Genomic DNA, 13,482 nt, shown 5'->3' with positions numbered 1-13,482 from the left:
TGCAGGTGTACTGCATGCTTTATCATTTGTACTCATTTTACTGCAGTGTTGTGTTGCTGTAATGGTTTGTGCATAAAACAAATGTACAGCAAAGCGTAATTTTAAGTAGGAAAAACGTCGGGTGAAGAGGACTTGTAAAAGAAATACACAAGTATACTTTACGTGTGTTTTTATGTACACCCATTCAAACATTATTACTGAAGCGCTCCGATTTTAAGACGGGGCATGTCACACATCTGACAAGCATAGTTTATTCGAAATTCTATAATGGTACTCTGACAGAAAACCAGTGGAATGTGTTGCTTTGGTGAGAGCTTGCAGGGCACCTGAAAAAGTAAAGAAAAGCCAACAATTTCTTTTCACTTGTGCAACAGGTTCACACAAAGGCAAAAGCAGTTTTGCGTATGTTCACACAGATAAGAATGGGTAAGCATTTAGAATATAGGAGATACTAACAAATCTCATTCAATGGTAACTGGTTTCAGGCAATATGGCTATGATTCTAAGCGAACATGCATTACTGTGGTAGAATAAACTGTCACAATTAGCGGGCCACTGAAACAAGTGTTATAATCAAAAAGACATCATTCATTCGGTTAATAGTATTAAAGCAACAGAAGTAGTACAAGCATAAAATACACATTTAAAAAGCAGCATGGACACGTCATGCTAATAAATTACTTGGAAGCTACCTTTCTGCCAGCAAAGTAAATACCGTTGTGGAATAGTGGCTTTAGCATACGTTTGGCTGGTTTATCCCATACTGATAATTATGAGACTTAGATGGGCTAGTTGGTTGCTGGCTTGATGGAACATGTTATGATGGTGTTTGTAGTAAATTCTGCTTCTTTCTACGCCACGATCTCATTGGTAATCCGGACAGAGTGTTCCTCTGACCCCTGACAAAGTGCAATGAGCATGAGAAGGTACCGCCTCCTGCTTTTTAACTATATTGCACGAGAACACTATAATATGGTCGTGCGTCGTCCTGAAGGGAACATCACCTTAGATGACTCTTGCACAGGAGAGTGCTTGGTGCACCTGAGTACTTCTGCCGGTCTCACTGATTATTGTCCCTTAAAGGCACTAAAATGACGCGTGATGGATGCTCGCACGATATAGCTAGAAATGGGGGAGGCTGTACACCTGGCCTCCAAAACATGCATGTTCATGTGTATGCATAGAGTTGTCAGCTTGCTTATTTCCTGTGCTTTGTGTTTCTGTGTGGACCTGCGTGCTAGGCCATGCCACGGGCTGTGCCGAATGTTTGGTATGTTATTGGTACTTTCTTCATTAACAAGTTCAGGGCCACGATCTTGTAGCAATGCATTTTCTGATGCCGTTTCTAATAGTGCTTCGTCAGTTGTCATAGTGACACTGTGCCCATGTTGTCAGTATGGATTTGATGGAACATGTTATAACGGTGCATGTGAGGACGGCACATAGAAAGAGTGCACTGAGGACAATCGCCGAGCTTCAACTGAGGTTTACTGCAGCAGTTCCTGCACAGAAACATTGGACGAAACACCGCCATGGTGCACATTGTCAGCGCGATCATAACAGAAAGTCATCATGTCATACAGCACTACAAACATTCTCATCTGCACAAGATTAAAGACACATTTGTACTACACGTTATACCCCATCATCAATTTACGCTCTTCAAACCCGCGAAATTCAAAACCTTTTCTTGCAAATATGTCTTTTCTTTTTGATAAATTAAATAATGTGATGTTAATGCAACTTTCTCCATTCTTTTTTATATGAAATGCCCCAAACAATTCTCTCTCTCTTTGATCCTTAAAACTTCCAAGTATACAAGTGTCGTCGTACACTGGAGTGCAAATACACCTTTACAATGGTCAGCCAAGCGACCCCCCCGCTACAAAAGCCTGCACGGATGCTCGATGCTCCCTCAAATGGTCATTAACACATCTACCAGTTTGGCTGACATGACTGCCACACGACAGCGGGATGTGGTAAACCACCTCCGTCTCGCAGCGTACGAAGCCCTTAACATGCTGTTTTGCACTCTTTTGTGAAGTGCGTGTACTGTTCCCGGCATAGCACATTCGTGCCAGTTTTTCCGAGCGGAGGAGACTATGGGATTATTGGAACTCAAAACTTGTTCAGAGACATCGCATTGAACAGTATCAGATCCGCGCTCGAATGGTGATGTGAGCATCAGAAAGCTCGGAGTGCAAACAACCAAGAGGCTCAAGCAGGCGGGTTTCCCTGGTGAAACAATCACTTCTGTTGTTGAAAGCCTATTTGGTGAAGTAAGGTCTGGTGTGGGGAGCAGGGGAGCCGATAAAGAATGGTCAAGGAAGCCGTTAATGGTGCCTTATTTGCACAACCTCTCCCACCACTTGAAGAAAGTGGCCGGAAAGTGCGGCCTTCCCATAGTGTTCTCCGCTCAGAAAAACTGGGGTGAATTTGCCGTGCAGTGAACAGTGCACGCACTTCACATAAGTGTGCGAAACAGCATGCTAAGGGCTTCGTACGCTGCCAGGCGGAGGTGGTTTACCACAACCCGCTCTCTTGTGGCAGGTGTTATGTCAGCCAAACTGGTAGATGTTTTAATGACCATTTGAGGGAGCATCGAGCATCCGTGCCGGCTTTCGTAGCAGGGGGTCACTCGGCTGACCATTGCAAAAGGTGTCCTTGCACTCCAGTGTACGACGACACTTGTATACTAGGAAGTTTTAAGGATCAAAAAGAGAGTGAATTGCTTGAGGCATTTCACATGAAAAAAGGAAGGAGAAGGTTGCATTAGCACTGCATCACTTAATTTGTCAAAAAGAGAAGAGACATATTTGCAAAAGGTTTGCAAGTTGGCGGGCTTGAAGAGCGTAACTTGATTGCATAACGTGTAGTACAAATGTGTCTTTGATCTTGTGCAGATCAGGATGTTCCATAGAGTTGTATGACATGACCATCTGTTGTGATCGTGACGACACAATGTGTGCCATGGCGGTATTTTGTCCAATGTTTCTGCGCAGAAACTGCTGCTTGTGTAATTTTTCTGCTGTAAACCTCAGCTGAAGTTCGGCGATTGTCCTCTGTGCATTCTTTCTGTGATCCGTTCTCACACAGCGGCGTTATACGATGTTCTATCAAACCCGTACTGATAACGTGGGCACAGTGTCACTATGACAACTGACGAAGCACGATTAGAAATTGCATCAGACAACGCATTGCTACAAGATCATGGCCCTGAACTTGTTAATGAAAAAAATACCAATAACATGCCAAACATTCGGCGCAGCACACGGTATGGCCTAGCGCGCAGATCCACACAGAAACACAGAGCACAGGAGATGAGCAAGCTGACAACTCTATGCGTACACATGAGCATGTATGTTGTGGTGCTCAGGTGTACAGCCTCCCGCATTTTTATCCATATTGTGCGAGCGTCCACCCCGCATCATTTTAGCACCTCTAAGGCGCAATAATCAGCGAGACATGTAGAAGTACTCTCAGGTGCACCAAGCACTATCCTGTGCAAAAGTCGTCTAATGCAATGTCCCGTTCAGGATGATGCACAACCATATTATAGTGTTCTTATGTAATATAGTTAAAAAGCGGGAGGCCTTATCATGCTCATTGCATTTTGTCAGGGGTCAGAGAAACACTCTGCCCGGATTACCAATGAGATCTCTGCCGGTCGTGAACAGTGGATGACAAGAGTGGCATGGAATGAAGCAGAATTTGCTACAAACTTGCGATCTTGCAACTTTTGGAGATATCGCAGCTGCGTACAACGTATGGAAACCTTTGGGTGATAACATTTTCCCTACAGTGTTGCAGTCAAGATTTCGAGATACCCGGAGCACAGCACAGAAGCATTGCTAGATAAGAGGTCAAATATACATAAAGTCGATACCGAGCCACGAAAAAATTTTCGACTTAACTGATATGTTCAGATATCAGAGTTTGAGTTAACAAGGGTTCAAGGGATACTCCGGAGTCCCCTACTACAGCATGCCTCATAATCATATCGTGGTTTTAGCATGTGAAACTCAATAATTCAATTTTTTAGAGCAAACAGTATATGCATAAGACCAAATGATAATATAGAATATGCTGACAGCAGCTACATAAACAAAAATTTCATACTTTCATGAGGCCTGCACCTGCACTGTCAGTGAGCTGTACAAATTACAGAAGCACAGTCTACAAGCTTATGTGTCTTAGTGTGAGCAAGGAACCCGTATGGGCTCCAAAACCCATCGAACCATTTAACCTAACCCAACGAGCCAAGCTAGTTTCGTTCCAAGAAAAGTTGCAGCACGTAGGCTTTTCCTAGAATTCTTTCTCGGCCAAGAACAAACTTGGCTTGTTGTGTAGGCACATAAATATTGAAAAGGCATGCATCACTACCGGTGAAAAAAATTGAATGCAAAAAAAGCATAGAGTACACAGGTGCAGTGTCTATCACATACCATTATTGTGCAGTAGATGCTACATTGGCTAAACAAGCCAAATGTATAAATGACAGGCTGCGTAACCACGCAAACTTGATGTGTGGGTCAGTTGGTATTAGTATTGCACTGCTCTCAGTGCAATGTGCACCCATATTTAAAAACCACTTGAATGTGGCAAAATATAAGGACCAGAGTGCTTCAGAGATATGTGAATCTTTCTTTATTCAAATGACGGGGAACCAGTGTGTTAGCGCCCTATCAATAGAATTATTAGACATTGAGACTGCTTATCATCACTGTAAAACAAATCGCGCTAGCCATGCCATGCTCCCTTTTTGTATTTGTGTGAGCAACATGCATTCAGATTGATCCATTCCACCCCTTTCGTCCTTGGCACCATATCACTGTGCGAGTAAAAACTGGACTTTTTCTTAGTGAAAGAGTGTTAGTTTAACACACAAACTAGCTCCATGGCAGTTTGTAATAAAGGAGTATAAGCATCCTCTGAAAACATGCCCATAAAGAACAGTGCTAAAAGAGCTCTTTAAAAAAAGAACATGAATGTATCTCTCATAAAGGCCAACTCTTGTGTCTTTTACTTGACATATTTTTCAATACCAATATTGAGGTGCAAGCTCACCATAGTATATTACCTTGCCAATGAAGCAAATCACAGTGGTGCTTGACTGTCGTGGGAACAACTCGGATGTGAAGATTGGCACCAATTCGCAGCATAGCATGTTCTGCTTACACTTCATCACCAGGCCCAGCCATACCTATAGCAGCATTAAAACAAGTGAACTTAGTGCCATAAGAGAAACAATATAGAAAGTGACACTATGAACAAAGCAACCTTCATTAGGCATAAACAGTAATAAAATGCAGACATTGTACCCACAGCTAACTTGACTTTGAGCAAGATAGCATGCACAGTAAGAAAGATCTGATGTATAAGCCATCTACTTGAATATTACTCGAAAGCCCCTTCTTGCCGCCCCCCCCCCCTCCCCCTCATGCACGGATGGCTGTCTAGCTGAGTAAACCTGGTTTATCCCAGATACAGTGTAAGCAAGCGTTGTCACTTGGGGGGGCCAATCCTAATATTATTGCAGAACACGTATTCTTACAATGATGTTAATTTTTTTGTAACGCTGGCCATCCTGCAACATTATAGCATCGATAGGGCTAATCACATTACCCAATAAGGCTAACCAATAAGTGTCCCAGGAAGCATAACTCCAGATTTCTACTGGGAAGCATTCACTACATTTTGACAAATATGCTTCTATAGCTTCAACTCTATTTTCATCAACATAGTACAAGCTTCAAGCATCTGCACAAACTTAATGCAAAAGGGTGCCATTAGGAATACTACAATAGCTTTCGACCAATTCAGCCTTTAAAATAAACACTGGCAAATTCTTTACTATGCCTAGAACAAATGAAGCTGTTCTGGAATTGAATAAGCCTTTTCCATACATGCGAAAATCACCACCACTATGACTTGATTATGGGCATTTTGTAGACAAAAAACACCAAGCACAAGAGTTGAAGCTTGGGCAAGTCGGTAACTTCATTTTGGTGATGCTCACGTGAGGGAAATAAGCGACAGACAGAGAGTGAAAGCGTGCTGTGCTCTATCGCTCTCTGTCTGACTGTGACTTCCTTGGTATGCGTGCACTGTGGATGTTCCTTATCTCTTTAGTATGTGTGCACAGTGAATACCATTGAAAGGAACATAGAGATGAGATAACGCTAGAATGAATACAATGAACAAGAAACGTGCCTTCTGATGCAGCACATCCTTATGCGACACAATTTTCTAGCAACATCCTAAGCCTGCTATTGCACTGAAAATGGCTTATTCGAGCTGCTGTACAAGACAAGTTTGCTTTTACAGAAGACTGATGACATTTGTTCAATTATTTCGACAAACTTGTGGTTATGCAGTAATGTGAAAAGGTGGCATCATTAAAAACAACCTTAGTTCTTGTGTAAAAAAATTAAATTACATTATGGGGTTTTACATGCCAGAACCACAGTCTGATCATGAAGCACGCCGTAGTGAGGGACTCCGGAATAATTTGGACCACCTGGGTTCTTTAACGTGCGCCTAAATCCAAGTACACAGGTGTTTTCGCATTTCACCCCCTTGGAAAGGCAGCCGCCATGGTCACGATTTCATCCCGAGACCTCGTGCTTAGAAGCTCAACGCCATAGCCACTAAGCAACCATGGCAGGTATGCAAAAAAAAAGAAAGCATACAGTCAACTCCACAGATCAGGCTAGGTATAAATAAGCAACAGTCAACAAGCTGAACCTTTGCATGATTGCTTTGCATAATGGTTCAGGTAAAAACAATTGCCGAAACATTCCAGATGTACTCAACACGATTTGGAGAAGACAGCATATGAGAGTTAAAAATGTTGAAAGGAAAATGTTTAGAGTAGTGCTTTGCTGCTGCAATGGTTTTTGTCAGTGCGCCAGTGAGCACAGTACGACTGAGGCAGCTGCTGAAAATAATAGATCCTCTTTATGGCTTTTTAGGGACTGATTTGCATGGTTTGTTGCATGCCTCAGGAATTTGCTTATTTATTTATAAACATACCTCATAGGCTCCAGTTGGAGTATTGCATGAGGTGGTAGGAAAAAATTTCTGAACTAAAAAGGAGAACATTCAACAAAAGAACTCAAACAAAACAAGAAAAAAACATACTCTCTCGCAATGTGGCTGCAAATCGGGCAGCTAGGTTATAAAAACAAAGCAATTAGAAACAGTTTCATACTGGTAGTGCTTTGGGGGATAGAATGTTAAATTCTGAGCTTCGAACACTTTAAGCCACCTTTTGTGGCCTTTTGGTCTGAGGTCCCTTCTCTCTAGTATTATGGGAATCAATAACCCCGCTCCAGCCAAATTTTTTTTAAATGTAATACACAATTAGGTCAACTTACAGAAATATAATTAAGAACACAGAATTTGCGCATGCACATATGTTAGAAGAGAGAGAAACAGAAGTCTACAAGAATGCGTAATAACAAAGGTAACCAAAGCCCTGCTGCTTTTGTTGGGCAAATCATAGCAAGACATGAAAGGATATGCATGCCTCACAAGATGGTCCCTAAAGAAATTGCCACAATGCAGTCAGTAGGGAGCACCATGAATTTCTACAATAGCCTCCAATTACATTTAACTCAGAGGAGGCTACTTAAATGAACTGATTAAAATGAAGGTAGGCCAGATTCAAAATATGCAATTCAAGTAGACCGAAACAGCAAGTTATGAATATAGCATACTCATAGCAACAGTGCTGTACATTATGTCATACATGCCAACCTGTGAACTTTATATTTTGTACAAATTCTGCAGACAAAAATTTTTTATTGGCGAGATAGCACACATTTTTTTAAAGCTTCCTCTCAGCACCCACACTGTTGCATTGATACACACATAATTAACCGTTATTTAACAGCACACGAAGCAGCAGCGAACTGAAACACCAGAACTTACAACACTGGTTTATATCACCAGAGCACATTTGCAGTGTTCTTGCTGCAGCCGATTTAGCCTGTTTAAGAAATTTATCTGAACAAACTGACCTAACGCAAGTGCCCCCTCTGGTATGCTCGTTAGAGATCTTCACGAAAAATACGAAAAATTCAGGAGAGTTGACAGGTATGAATTATACCAACAAAACCTACAGCTTGTGTAAGTGGCAGGGACCATTTTGTACACACCTTGTCGCAGCATGCAGATCAGATGCTTTGCCGTGCTGTTCCGGCTGCAGAAATGTCTTAGGTTCCTATGCGGTGCCTCTGGTTCACGAAATCTTGACATCCCTAAACAATAAGAAATGTTCCAATTTACTGTAATCCCTGCTGAAACTGCAAGCTTGCAAGTTAACAAGATCATGTTACATTCTGAAAAGTCTCATACAACCAAACTACACGAAGCTGCATCTGGTTGTGCAAACATCTGATTGCTGCAGTTTCATTTCAGTTAAATAACCGCTTGTGATGTAACAAACATAAATCTATCAAAAGCTTCACACAAACGCACATCTGTAGGAAGTTAAATGTGAATTGTACTACGAAGAAAATTCCTTAGCACATGAAGTGTTCCAAATCGAATTTCTTTATGCGGTGGAACAAAGCATTGTCTCGAAGGACGATGCACTGGAAATTACCCCAAGAACAAACGCTCTATTGTTCAGCAGGAAAAAAATTTTGATGAAAAAGAAACACGGCTGTTGTAATCTCGGCTTCTCTGAAATAAACATCTACAAGCACACGAAAACACACAGGACACCCAACACAAGAAATACAGCCTCTCTGGCGACACTATATGTAGTAGAATTCGCGTACAAGCTAAAATCTGGCCATGCGTCAGACACAACAATCTAGTACCATCTCGCGCAGCCGTTAGCTGACGTACAGCCTCCCGCATTTTTAACTATATCGCACCAGCATACTATGAAATGGGTGTGCGTCGTCCTGAGAATAGCAGCTTAGCAGATGACGCTTGCGCTGGAGAGTGCTTTATGCGCCTCTGCTTACTTTTGTCGGTCTCGCTAAGTATCGCCGTTGAAGGCTCTAAAATGGCCCATGATCGACGCTCGCGCAATATAGTTACAAATGCGGAAGGCTGTACTTCTAGAAATACCTATACAGAAATTACGTACACAAGCAGTAACTTTCCCTGCTTGATTTTTTTCTTTACCAATCAGGTCAAACAATCACCGTTAGCATACGTTATAGCAGAAAGTAAATACATGATAAAGCTCCTGGCAACGTCCAATACGTTTCAGGACATTTTTTGTGAGACTGTTCGCTAAATGTGCACTGCGACATGAACGAACATTCGAAAAACACATTTATCATTGTGGTCGCTTTACTAATCATTTCGTGATCCGTATAACAATTCACACTTCACGAACCATTGACTACAAAAATGCGCGCAAGCGCCGGACTTACCTTTCTAGGCGTAGTCGGCAAACGCTCCTTCATGTCAGGTCGCGGCGTCGACTGCACGACCATCCTTCCGACGTAAACACTGTTGAATTGCGGATGAACTACAGCACGTAATAGCTCAACAAATTGTTCCGTGCACTGTGATCCGATGCGATATTATCAGAGGCCGGGAACAAAGAAAGCGCAAGCGGGCCATAACTACGATAATCGACATCGGCGAACCACGCGAAACGTACTGCGAGCTACGTTACGCGGTCCCAGGGGTTAGGTGATCATCAAAGCACACAAGGGGCACGACATTTTCTCTCGGCACAGCGTACACACGATTAAACATCCACATCGACCTGCCTCAATGCAGCGCGCACACACAGCAACAGGCAGCAACAGCACGGTCATGCCCCTGGGGCAGTGGCAGCGCCTCCTGGGGGCACCGAAAGCGACCATGCTTTCGTGCTTTTGCCCACTTTCGGCCCTTTGGTGACCGCATGTATCGTGACGGCGTAGTATGTGGTAGTTTGTATGGGTGTTCTGTGGTAGTATTTCGATATCATGCATCTTATACGGCGGGTTCCAGCCACATTCCTTTCAATAGTGAGGACAGCAATCGCCGGATCTGCGGGGCTGCGTGGCCGAGTGGTTACGACGCTTGCCATGAGATCTGCGGTACGCCGGTTCAAATCCCGTTTTGGCTTATTTGTTTTTGTTTTTTTTCTTCTTATTTATTAACCTTTTCTTTCTTTTCTTTCTTTTTTTTCTCTGTGTTTGGCAGCGCCGTTGGTTGTGCCCCGGCGCCGACGCGAAGCGGCTGTCGTTGGGGTGTTGCGGAGCGCTCGCTCGTGTGTACCAATTTCAAATCGAATTTTACCGTAAATAGTTCAAGCATTAAATCGAGCATGACAGCTACAAGTAGACCTTTTTGGTGCAAGTGGGACCACTATGAGCCAGTTTAACTGGTTTAACTACCAAACGGGTCCCCTGTTTAGACCCATTTCTGTGTCGGAGTTTCCTGTTAAAACCTGCCTGCGGGCCAAATAGGCCCCTGTTTGGTGCCAGTGCCCAGTATGAACCTGTTTGTTCGCTAAACGGGGCCCCTGTTTAGACCTATTTCTGTGTGGGAGGGTCCCGTTTAAACCTATTTGCAAGCCAAACAGGACCCCGTTCAGACCTGTTTGTGTGTAAACGGGTCCTGTTTACACCTGTATGTTGCCAAACAGGACCCCGTTAAAACCCGTTTAAACCTGTATAACCCTGTTTGAATTTAAATAGGATTTTTTAGTAGGGACAGGTCATTTTCCCTAAGATCCACAATTTTTCAGCTGCTAGAACACCTTATATTTAAGGCGATTATCATACATCTAGAAAATAACCCACTGATTCACGACAATCAGCATTGTTTTATGTCTGGTCTGTCCACTACAACCCAGCTAGTCGAGATAACTGATTATTTCGTAAATTCACTAAATGTGAAGAGTCAAATTGACGCAGTGTTCTTAGACTTTTCTAAAGCGTTTGATGTACTTCCTCATGATGATTTAGTAGCTAAACTGCATGCTATTGGTATTGAACACAACATTGTTCACTGGATAGCGTGCTACTTAGCTTCAAGCAAACAATACGGGGCTGTTAATGACTACATCTCCTACACACTAGATGTGCACTCAGGAGTACGACAAGGGCCGGTGCTTGGTCCAATGTTGTTTTTGCTTTAAATCAAGGATATCTATTTATCAGTGCAACCACCGCTGAAGATCTGGCTTTTTGCGGACGATTGTTTTGTGTATACTAGCTTAAATCAGCGTTCTGATCAAGTCAGACTAAATGATGCATTGTATTCAATCAGTGCATGGTGTGACAAATAGGGCTTAAAGCTCAATACTTTGAAAACCGCGAGCATACCGTTTAGTAACAAGAAATATTCTTTACAATTTGCACACACCATTTAAGATGCTTATGTTAAAAGCACTCGACAAATGAAGTATTTGGGTGTATCACTCACGAGTAACATAAGTTACCCCATATAGATAATCTTTGCAGCAAAGCACTGAAAAAGCTGGCATTTTTAAAACGGAAACTGCGTCATGCGCCACCCGCTCTAAAGTTAACAGCCTACACAGCTCTCATCAGGCCAAGATGAGATTATGGGGACCTAATCTGGAGTCCATATCAATAATATTTAATTACAAAGATAGAAAGGGTGCAGAACTTAGCCATGAGGTTAATCTCTTCTCCCTACTCGAGTCTTTCGAGCGTATCTGTCCTTCGCGATAGGGCAAATATAAAAAAGTTCGATCATCGTAGAATGGTGCCCACAAGAAAATTTATCTATCAGCTTTACCATGCTCACATTAAGACACCGCGTGAACGTCACATAACCGAGCCGTCCATGCGCTTTGACCGCGCACACTACAACAAAGCAGTCAGGCAACATCATGCTAATGCCTACATCAATATTCCATGTTTCCTAATGTTAGTTCACTTTGGAATAAATTTCCACAGGAAGTAGTTAACGCAAGTAGGACACAATCGTTCGTTCATATTGTGGATAATATTTTTGATTTTGAATAATATTGTACTACGCCAAAATGAAGCAAGTTAATTCTCACGTCTGTTTTATGTTAATATTGCGTAAAATGCTGAATACAATGTACTGTTGCGTGTGCATGGTACTGTTGCGATCTATAACTCTTGTTCCAGCTTCATATTTACTATGTCACTTTCTCTATTGCAAATGCTGATGTCTCCGTATTTTGTTTCTAGTCTTGTTTATTAGAATTGATGTAACCACTCCTGCTTGGGCCCGAGTAGGGCCTGCAGTATTTGTAAATAAGTAAAATAAATAAAATTAAAAAGATACCTCCGATACAAAGTTACAAGAAAAAATAATACTTAATTTGAGCTGACAAGGGTGCCACTCTACATAGATTTCACAGCATTCCTTGCACTCGCGCCCTTCTCCTTCGTTCCAAAACGTGTAATAAAACAAAAGTGAATTTCGCCACTCGCGACCACTAGACAAAAGTTTGCAATTTTGCGGAATTCACCCTCTACTGGCCCAAAATATTTCGCGCAGGCACCTAACAAGCGGTAATGAACACAGATTACAACGCCTAACTCGACTTCTTCATTTCTTACCTAGGAGACCGACCGGTTTTGTGCAATATACAGAGTCTGCTTCGCCTACGGAGAATACAGCCTGAACGTAAGCATATATCACACCTCATGTCCACACAATAACCGCAGAGATAATTAGTTGATCGAAGGCTACGCACCATTACTCTGCAAAAACATTTCAAGCCTATTTCCATGCACTGCAAGAGCTGGCGTACGGCAGTAAGCATACGTTTGCAGTGTGCGGGTGCATGTTAAAAAAAAGGTGGTCTGTGATTTAGACATAAATAACACGGGGTGGCTCACTAGAAAGAAACAAGGGCCGAATTCGAAAAGTTTTCGTTGGTGAGTGCTTGTTCGCAGTGGGTGGCCACCTTCGAAAAACATGTCCAGCTTCAGGATTCGTTAGAATTTTCCCTTACGAACAATTTTAGCGTAAGAGGTGTTTGTGAATGCGCTCCAGTTTGTTGTTTCTAGTAGATATGCGCCCATTCAAAGCTCTGGCGCAAGCTCTCGCCGATGGCCTATCCAAGAGAGAGAGAGATAAAACTTTATTTTGTCCATGATGGGGTCTGGGGGCGGCGGGGGTTGGGAGACTAACCCCCAGGCCTCCCCTTCTTCAGACGGCGGCCAGCCCTTGTTTTCTGGCGGCGTCTGCGGCCATCCGGACGGCCCAGAGCTGCTCTTCTGGGTCCAAGCTGAGCAGCAAAGTCTCCCACTGCTCGGCCGTAGTTATAATGTGTGTAGTGTTAGTGCGGTGAGTGTTGGTGGGTGTAGCTTTCGGGCATGCCCAGATGATGTGATCGAGGTCAGCGCGGGCCTCGCAGGCTTTGCAGAGTGGGGAGTATGCATCGGGGTAAATTCGGTGGTATAGCACGGGGTTTGGGAAAGTTCGCGTCTGAAGTAGTCGCCAAGTGGTGGATTGAGATTTATTCAGTGTTTTGTGTGCTGGTGGGTAGCGTAATCGCTCTCTGCAGTA

At 43.0% G+C, this 13,482-nt stretch overlaps 1 long non-coding RNA gene across 2 annotated transcripts; it reads right to left on the bottom strand.

Annotated features, from left to right (window-relative positions):
- Positions 1-231: 231 nt before the first annotated feature.
- LOC125943971 (uncharacterized) lies at positions 232-9,615 on the bottom strand. 2 transcript variants are annotated; one of them, XR_007466033.1, is made up of 4 exons: positions 9,399-9,615; positions 8,163-8,264; positions 5,068-5,203; positions 232-326 (listed from the first exon to the last, which is right to left on the bottom strand). It is a non-coding gene; the product is annotated as an uncharacterized LOC125943971 (long non-coding RNA). The 2 variants fall into 2 exon arrangements; XR_007466032.1 differs by having other exon boundaries at positions 5,081-5,203.
- Between the last annotated feature and the right edge of the window lie 3,867 nt (positions 9,616-13,482).

The sequence above is a fragment of the Dermacentor silvarum genome, chromosome 3 (genome assembly GCF_013339745.2).
Source record: "Dermacentor silvarum isolate Dsil-2018 chromosome 3, BIME_Dsil_1.4, whole genome shotgun sequence".
In the NCBI taxonomy this organism is placed as follows: domain Eukaryota; kingdom Metazoa; phylum Arthropoda; class Arachnida; order Ixodida; family Ixodidae; genus Dermacentor; species Dermacentor silvarum.
Note: the sequence above shows the minus strand (reverse complement) of the source record. Positions and strands in the feature narration are given on the sequence as shown.